This window comes from Mirounga leonina, unplaced genomic scaffold (genome assembly GCF_011800145.1).
Source record: "Mirounga leonina isolate KUSES-001 unplaced genomic scaffold, KU_Mleo_1.0 Mir_201, whole genome shotgun sequence".
Lineage (NCBI taxonomy): Eukaryota > Metazoa > Chordata > Mammalia > Carnivora > Phocidae > Mirounga > Mirounga leonina.
Window position 1 is genome coordinate 8460125 of NW_023270504.1, and position 9134 is coordinate 8469258.

Genomic DNA, 9134 nt, shown 5'->3' on the forward strand with positions numbered 1-9134 from the left:
GTGTTCCTCTGCTCTAGATTATTTCTCCACATTAGCAGATTTTCAGTGTGATATCCTGGAAGTCAGTTCTGGGACCCAGCAGGAATGGTGGGGGGTAGGAAGCAGCACATTAACTTCCAGGCATGCAGGGACACTTTCTCTTAGTCCTAGTTTACAAGGTCCAGGGTTTGTCCGTCTTTGTATTTGTAGCACCTAGCGGAATGCCTGACTCATAGTAGGTACTCAATAAATGTTTTCATTGTAGGATGATCAAGATCCTTAACTATTATCCCTGGCTAAAAGACTGATGCTGGAAACTGAAGAATCTGCAGAGTGAAGAAACATCTAAGTTAAAAATAATTTGAGCTTCCAGTGACAGCGACGCAAGATGGCAGCCACCACGGGCTCGGACAATTTACGAAAACCAAATATACAGCCTTAAAATAGAATGTGGGCCTAAATATCCAGAAGCACCCCCCTTTGTAAGATTTGTAACAAAAATTAACATGAACGGAGTTAATAGTTCTAATTGAGTGGTGGACCCAAGAGCCATATCAGTGCTAGCAAAATGGCAGAATTCATATAGCATCAAAGTTGTCCTGCAAGAGCTCTGCGCCTAATGATGTCTAAAGAAAACACGAAACTCCCTCAGCCGCCCGAAGGACAGTGTTACAGCAATTAATCAAAAAGAGAAACCACAGGCCCTCCCCCCTCCCCCCATTCGATTTAAGCAGTCATTTTCCACAGCAGTACATTTTCTAGATACGTCTTGTAGACATCAAAGTACTGGAAAGGAAGCTCTCATTCAAAGGCAATTTATCTTAAGATACTGTAAATGACACTAATTTTTTGTCCATTTGGAATATATAAGTTGTGCTATAACAAAAAAAAAATAATTTGGAAAGGGAAGAGTGAAAGAAAACAATCTTTTTTTTTTAAATTTTAAAAACATGGCCATATTGACCGTGTCATTGTTTTTCTTGAAAGATCTGTATGTAAAATCATCCGTGTCTGTTTAAAAGAATATAGCTAATGCAACAGAACCATAAATATGGCCATTAAAAGGCATAAGAGATTAAGTAGGAAATAAAATGGATTAATACAAATTTTTAAAAAAGCAATACACATCAGCAGAGAAGGGTGACCCAGGTGTAAGTATAGGGTGACGAATTTTCAGAGCTGGAAGAAATCTTGGAGCTCATGCTGGTCAGCTGTTTAATTTTACAAAAGATAACACTAAAGCCCAGAGGAGTGAAATGGCTTTTCAAGGCCTCACAGTAAAATAACAGCAAATTAGGCCTAGAACCTCATTCGTTTCTCACTACAACACTCTCTGCTCTTCAGCTCAGCCTGCTCCGAATGTTTTCTCTGCAGTATGAAGCATCAACTCAAAATACAGACTAAAAAATATAAGGGAAAGACTCAGAACAAAGGAAAAACCAAAAGGTAATTGGTTTTCTATGCCAAGGGATTTTTGAAGTAAATTAAAATCAGAACATTAATGTCGGTATCTGAACTCACCCCCGCCCCTCAAGTTTGAAACTCTTCCAAGCACCAGAGTTTCTCAACGTAGATAGAATTTTTTTTTATAAGTGAAATTCGGTCCTATGAAAACAAATCTCCAACTTTAAACAGATGGGCATTTGTGGGGTAATTACAGGTAATATGCACAGGGTCACGAGACCAAGCTCTGGCTTTGTAAGGGCTTTTGAAGGCACTCTGGAGACGACAGAGCCAAAACAGAGTCCTCCTGCAGAGGGCACCGGATGACCAGGCAGGAAGAAGGCGCAGTGGTAGCGCAGTGCCTCAGCCTGGACGGCGAGACCCTTCTTGATCACGCTCTGAGAGAAAACTCGAGAATTGCTGTGGCAGCTGGAGGAGAAGAAAGGACGCAGCGTGAGGCTTTAGTTGCGTGGTCTACGCAGTCAAACCTGACTCCGCACACGTTCCCTGCCCCGCAGGCTGGTTTGGGGAAAGTTAGGCTCTTTCCTACTCAAACAACTGTCCACAGAGGCTGAGGAAAGTCTACCGGGAATGTGTTTTCTCTGAGTTGAGATAAACAGAACAAGCAAGTAAAAGACTCATTAGAAAGTACTTTGAGCCATTTATACTTTGAGAATTTGCCTTGATGCCATTCTAAGGTGAAGAGATATAGTTAAGCTAATTTTCTTTGCGGCAAGAATGTGTTTATTCTACCTATCTTAAATTAGAGGTATTATCGCCTCATGGATTTTGAGGAAATAATTCAGGGAGAGGGAGCTGTGGGCCTGGAAGAGAGAGGGGGTGGTAGGCAGAGCCAGCAGATGGAGTGGACATGTTGAGGAGCGTAGCTCTGGGCAAGAGAAGGGAATGGAGCAAAGAACACCTGGGCTCTGGAAATGGACCTACAGCTTGGCATGGTGGATCAATGGCTGACCTCAGGTATCTGGGCCAGAGATAAAATTGCTGCGTTAGGAATGAGAGGTGATCCCAAATCAAGTCTACTGGACAAATACAAATACCATGTGTTTCCAACTTGAGTGTTTGTGTCCTGGAGTCCATGAGATAGATGAAGGTGAGTGAGAGATGAGAGGTCATGGTTCTGAGTATGTCACTATGCTCCTCCACGTGAGGGTGGCACCGGACGCTGAGACCTTCTGCAAACAGGTGGACTTTTTCCAAGTAAGTGCTGAGTTCATGTTCGTAAAGTAAATCCTGAAGGGGCGCCTGGGTGGCTCAGCCGGTTAAGCGTCTGCCTTCGGCTCAGGTCAGGATCCCGGGGTCCTGGGATCGAGTCCCACATCCGGCTCCCTGCTCCGCGGGGAGCCTGTTTCTCCCTCTGACCCTCGTCCCTCTCATACTCTCACTCTCTCTCAAATAAATGAAATTTTAAAAAATCTTAAAAAAAATTAAAAAATACATACATATCCTGAGCATTGGCAAGCACACAGAGAAAGGGCAAGTGAGGAGGGAGCAGGTGTGCGGTCACATACCCTCAGCTGTGCACCTGCTTCTCCCGCTCGGCTTCCTCCTGCACCAGAGCTGTTGCCGGGAGCCTCAAGTCCAGGAGAGGGACGAGGACACCACCCAGAGTGGAGCCAGTGAGAACAGGTGCATGTTTTTGTTATCTCACTTGTTAGTAATTTGACGTGGTCAACGAGACTTCATCTTCTCATACGCAAGATGAAATTCATTCATTCACCTTTTCATTCAATTAATATTTATTGAATGCATATCATGTGCCAGGACCTGTGGCAGGTGCTGGAAATAGAGGGGGAACAAAACAGACAGGGTCCCTGTCGTGTGGTGCTTACAGTGTAGTAAAGATAGACATTAAATAATCAGACAAACCACTCTCTAGTTATGATAACTGCTGTGATAGAAAGTAAAGGATGGGGGGGCACCTGGGTGGCTCGGTTGGTTCACTGTCTGACTCTGGATTTCGGCTCAGGTCAGGAGATTCAGGTCCTGGGATTGAGCCCCATGTTGGGTTCTGAGCTCAGCACAGCCTCTGCTTCTCTCTCCCTCTGCCCCTCCCCCTCCCCTGCACCCACTCTCTCTCTCTCAAATAAATAAATAAATAAATAAACAAATAAATAAATAAATTCTTTTAAAAAAATAAGTAAAGGATGCTATTAGCATATAATAGGTGAAACTAAAGAGTGGGGTCGGGGGAGGAAAGGGGAAATGTTAGGTCAAGTTTTTAAACTAAACCCCATAAGGCAGGTGTGAGGATCGGCAACACAGGGGACTCTTCATGCAGGATCAGTCTTGAAGAGCCAACAGGCAGCCTAACGTACAAGGAGGAGAGTGTGTAGTGAGGGTGTGGGAGCAGACTCTTTTCAGTCTGGTTACCTCTTAATAATTCTGTCTTTCCTGGCGGCCCATATCGTGGACAATGTTCAGTAACAAACTTCAAAAAGATTAAATTGATGGACAAATTTAGTTGCTGCTGTATTCGTGATTCATGTTTTTTTTTTTTAAGATTTAATTTTATTTACTTAATTGACAGAGAAAGAGACAGCGAGAGAGGGAACACAAGCACGGGGAGTGGGAGAGGGAGAAGCAGGCTTCCCATGGAGCAGGGAACCCGATGCAGGGCTCGATCCCAGGACCCTGGGACCATGACCTGAGCCGCAGGCAGACGCTTAACCAGCTGAGCCACCCAGGCACCCCTCATGTTTTTAATCTTCATGATTTTCAGACCTTTCTACATTTATTGTCTTTGTTACATGTCATTGACTGTGGGGGGTAGAGCTGGAAAGAGAAATCATTGCATCTTAGCTCTTCATTTTACAAAAGTGGAGACCGAGGCCCAGAGAGAGTCAATGCCTTGACCAATGTCATATGGCTATTATGAGATAGAGATGATGTTAGAACTTGAGTCTCCAGATTCCTTTATACTTGCTGCTCCATCATTTTTTTCCTTTAAAAGTATCTGACAGAGTCAGGAAATGGGGAATTCAAGCAGACATAATGTTAACCGATTAGAAACCATTTTCAAGAAAATCTAACAGAAATGAAGCAACTCTGGCAGGAGAGGGTAAAGGAAATGAAACAGGCATACATTTCTCCACAACATTAAGAGTTAAAGAAATATCACATTTGTTCTTTTTCTTAATTACACATGGTATCAGTCATTTTTGGCACGCCCCCCTTTGCCCCAGTTTGGAAACACAAGAACCCCTGGACTTATATAATTCAGGGGAAAAAAGGGGGGGCCTAGTTCTCAGTTTCTGTTGAGTGAGAAGCGTTGAGGGTGGCCGTGGCAGCCAGGCTGCTCCACCGACCTCCACACACGAAGCCCCGAGCCCCGACCACGGAGCCCCGAGCCCCGAGCCCTGAGCACGGAGCCCCGAGCACCGCAGCCAAGCTCAGCATTGCCCTGGTGCGCAGAAGACTGTACAGTGGGTCTGCCGCCCAGAACCCTCATCCGCTCTTTCAGCCCCGGGCAATCGCATCTCCAGCTGTCGGGTTACTCCCCTGCTCAGCCCTCGCTCCTGAGGTCCAATCCAGCCTACTCCTTTTGCTGGGCTGTTACTGTTAAACCATAAAGATTGTTTGCGGGGCCACTGACTCCCATCTCAAAATTCTCTTCACTTAGCCGAAATCACTCAAATACAAACAGCAATTTGCCATCCTAACAGCTAAGAAGAGCCCAGATGTGTGGATACTTAATAATCTTTTCTCCTTTCAGGGCCTGGAGGTCAGAGGAGCAGAGAAGGGTGATGCTGTTAATATTCTCTAGAAAATCTGGAGTTGCTAAAAACAAAAACACTAAAAACTAAATGACACTGGTTACTTTCATCCTCATATCACCCCCTTACTTAAGTAGAATTCTGTTTAGACGAGTGTTCCATCCACCTGCTTGTTGACAATGATCCTTCTGACATTTTCGGCTCCTAATTCCTCACGGCCTTCCTCTCTGGTCTCCTGGCTGTTGGCCTCGCAAATGCAGAGGATCCTCCAGCTCCTGTCCTCGGTCCTCTTCTTGGACGACTCCAGCACTTCTCCAAGTTGAGTGTGCATGTGAAAACTGTGGCCTCTTGCTGAAGCCCAAATTCTAATTCCCTAAGTTGTGCGTGGGGCCGGAGACTCTACACTTCTAACTGGTCCCTGGGGGACACTGAGGCTGCTGCACGTCTGACCGTACCGAGTACCAAATGTTTATCTCTCGGGGCACACTTGTCTCCTCTCCATGTAAAAATACACTCATATGTATTTAAGGGGGTTTTCTCCTGCATTTTCAACTATTGCCTGAGTGCAGATAGTTTCTATCTTCTGCTTTGTTTCCTTCTCAAGCTTCAGTCCTGCATATTCAAATGCTTTTTGGATGTCTTAGTGCGGATCCTGCCAGCATCTTGGCAGGACAGGGGCAACACGTTACCCACTGTCCTCTACGTAGCTCCTTCCGGGCGGATCCCACTTGCATTAAAGATGTCACAAAGGTAGAATTTCAGTATAATGTCCACCAGCTCCCCAGGCCCCTAAATGCACCCCCAAAACATGCCAAATGTTTGTTGATTTGGCAAAATCGAGGATATCACTTTGAGGTCATAGCATAAATGAAAAAAAAGTGAAAGTCTGGTTTGGAAGTATTCTCTCACATTTGCTTGTGCCAGAAAAGGAACTGTCAAGGCAGCAAGCCACGTATGGTTGGGCAGGAACTGGTTCCTATAAAACGGATTTTCAGGAACTTGCCTGGACTTCCATTTGGTAGCTCCATTTAAAGTTCCATTTAGCACATTGCAGAGGGAAGCCCTCCATGAGTATTTGCTCAGAGAAGACCCTGTAAAGAGTCGATCCTCTGTTTTCTCTGAATCTCAGAAGTTTATTTGGTGTCAGAGTTCTTGGCAAGAGGGATATGGTCAGAGAACAACAGCAGGAAAGCAATTCCAGTAGTTTACTCGAGACTCATACTGGAGAGTTTGTGTACAGTGATATTCAATAAGAAAGGTTTTTATTTGGCTGCTATTGTATTAGAATACTAGGTATATAATAAGGCACGTATTTATATACATACATACATCTAACTATATTTATATACACACGCTCATATGGATGTACATACATACTGTGATGGTTAATTTTTATGTATCAACTTGACTGTACCTTAAGCCAGATGACAGGCTTTGGAATTTTTGCTGTGCCATTTTTTTAAAATTAGTTTAAGGGTAGAATTTAGTGATTCATCAGTTGCATATAACACCCAATGCTCATTCCATCAAGTGCCCTCCTTTATACCCATCCCCCAGTTACCCCATCCCCCCACTGACCTCCCCCACCAGCAAACCTCAGTTTGTTCCCTAGAGTTAGTCTTTTATGGTTTGCCTCCCTCTCTGTTTTTATCTTATTTTATTTTCCCTTCCCTTCCCTATGTTCATCTGCTTTGTTTCTTAAATTCCACATGTGAGTGAAATCATATGGTATCTGTCTTTCTCTGACAGACCTATTTTGCTTAGCATAATGCCCTCTAGTTCCATCCACGTCATTGAAAATTGCTGGGCCATTACTTGAGTAATCTCTCCAAATCTATTCTCGTATGGCAGAGTCTAGGAATTATCCATTTAAGTCCACCTGGGGCTTTTTCATGGGCTATGCTAGACATATGTTCAGGGCAAAAGGCCAACACAAGGTGAAGAGTTGTCAATGCTATTTATTAAAGGTGAATTTGGAGGGAATGGAAGATCAGGACAGTTTTCATAGAAGATGTTAACAATGTTGCAGATCTATTACAACTGCCTTGCAAGGGTGTCCCTAATACCGATCTCTTCCCACTGCTGCCCAATCACTGCAACATTGACACAGTAAGCTTTCAAAAAATCAAGTCTGATCTTAAGGCTCCTTTAAATTCATCTGGCTCTCCACTACCTACGTGATGAAATTCAAAGTTCTTCACAGTATGGCCCTACCTCCTTTATTCCCTCCTCACCTTACCCCCTACTCAGTGCACACTCTACTTTTCCACAACTCCTCAAATGTCTATTTTAGGAGTCCCTATACAATGTGCCTCCAAAACCTTTCCTAGGAGTCCATGGACCTCAAATTACAGATCCCTTCCATAAACAGACTGTAACACTCATCAACATATGGTAGAGAACCTGAAAATGGCTTTTTTTTAATTATCTTGAACTGAAAACATTTTTAGGTTAGAAAGCTGCCTTAAATTTGGGAGGGAGGTCTAGTAAAATAAAGCATCTTTAGATATAAAAGTATTCCTTTAGCCACAATTTTAGAAAATAGAGTAGATCAAATATAAGTCTATTCATAGAAGGACATTTTACCTATGAATTTAAATTTGTAAAGGATTAAGAGTAATTAAATTTTCAACATTTTTTTTTTCCATGCTGGGCATGGAGCCTAATTTCGGGCTTGAACTCATGACCCTGAGATCAAGACCTGAGCTGAGATCAAGAGTCGGACATTTAACCGACTGAAGCACCAACGTGCCCCTAAATATTTTTTAATATCTTTAAAATATCTCTCTGTTCACTTACTTAGATTTGAGAGGATTGATCAAATGAGTAATTGGAAGAAGGATTTACTGCTCACAACCAGAATAAGGCCGATGCATTCTGAGTCAGTTGCTGGGAAACAGAAAGCTAGACTCCACAGGGTTCTCAGGCATCCCATATATTTCTGATGAAGCCTAACATGGGCTATATGGCCCAGATACTTCCTCTTCATTTCTGCAGGTGCTGGGACTACCTTTAGGTCTTTACTCCAACATCACCTTTTAGGAGAGGCCTCAGGCAACTTATATAAAATTGCAATTTTTCTCCAACTTCTGGTACTTCCTATTGCTCTTTGCCACTTTATTATTTCTCTCTTTAGCTCTTATCACAGTAAAAAACATTATATATTTTACTTCTTTATTCCTCTGTCTTTCCTTCTAGAATATAAACTCCAAGTGAGCAGGGATTTTGGTCTTTTTTGTTCACTGCTGTATCTCTGGTGTCTACCACATAGTAGGCATTCAATAAATATGATGAGTGAAAACCTATTCACTCTTCAAGAGTTCAATTCAGGAGCCTGAACCTCCTCAATGGTGCTTTTTCCTGATTTTTCCACTCACCTCCTGTCTGCTCCTATAGCACTCTGTCCTCAATCAAAGTAACATCATTATCGATCTGACATTGAAGCTCACATCTTCCTTTTGGGATTTCTTAATTTCAGTGTTTGGAGATGATAAGTATTTTGATATATTAAAATTTTGCACATGCATCCTAAAACTCAACCATACACATATAGGAGAGATTTCACTGAAAGCAGAAAGTGTGAAAAAGACAGGATTTTAGCGAACTATTAATCAGTTCAATGATTTAATAGTGAGCTGAGGTTCACAAAGAACTAACCAATAAAATAAATCACCCAGTTTAGTTTTAGACTGCCTAACAATGAATCAAGTTCCTCCATGTTGACCTGGTCAAATTACCAACGGAATTTTGTGATTAGTTTGGGCTGCCACATTCAAGAGTATTCTGCAGCATATTCAAGAGAGAGGAGACTGGAAATTATACTATTTGAAAGAACTGGGAATTGGGAAAGGGAACAGTAAGAGACATAATAGATGCCTTCAATATCTGATGTGTCATCAGGTTGGTGAGAAACTGTTTCTTCTGTGCGGTCTTAAGAGTTGGAAAATTTTTTGGCCTAATAAAGGGAGAACTTTCTAG

General features: G+C 42.8%; 1 pseudogene; it reads left to right on the plus strand.

Annotated features, from left to right (window-relative positions):
- Positions 1-200: 200 nt before the first annotated feature.
- Positions 201-783, plus strand: LOC118025417 (annotated as a pseudogene).
- Positions 784-9134: the final 8351 nt, after the last annotated feature.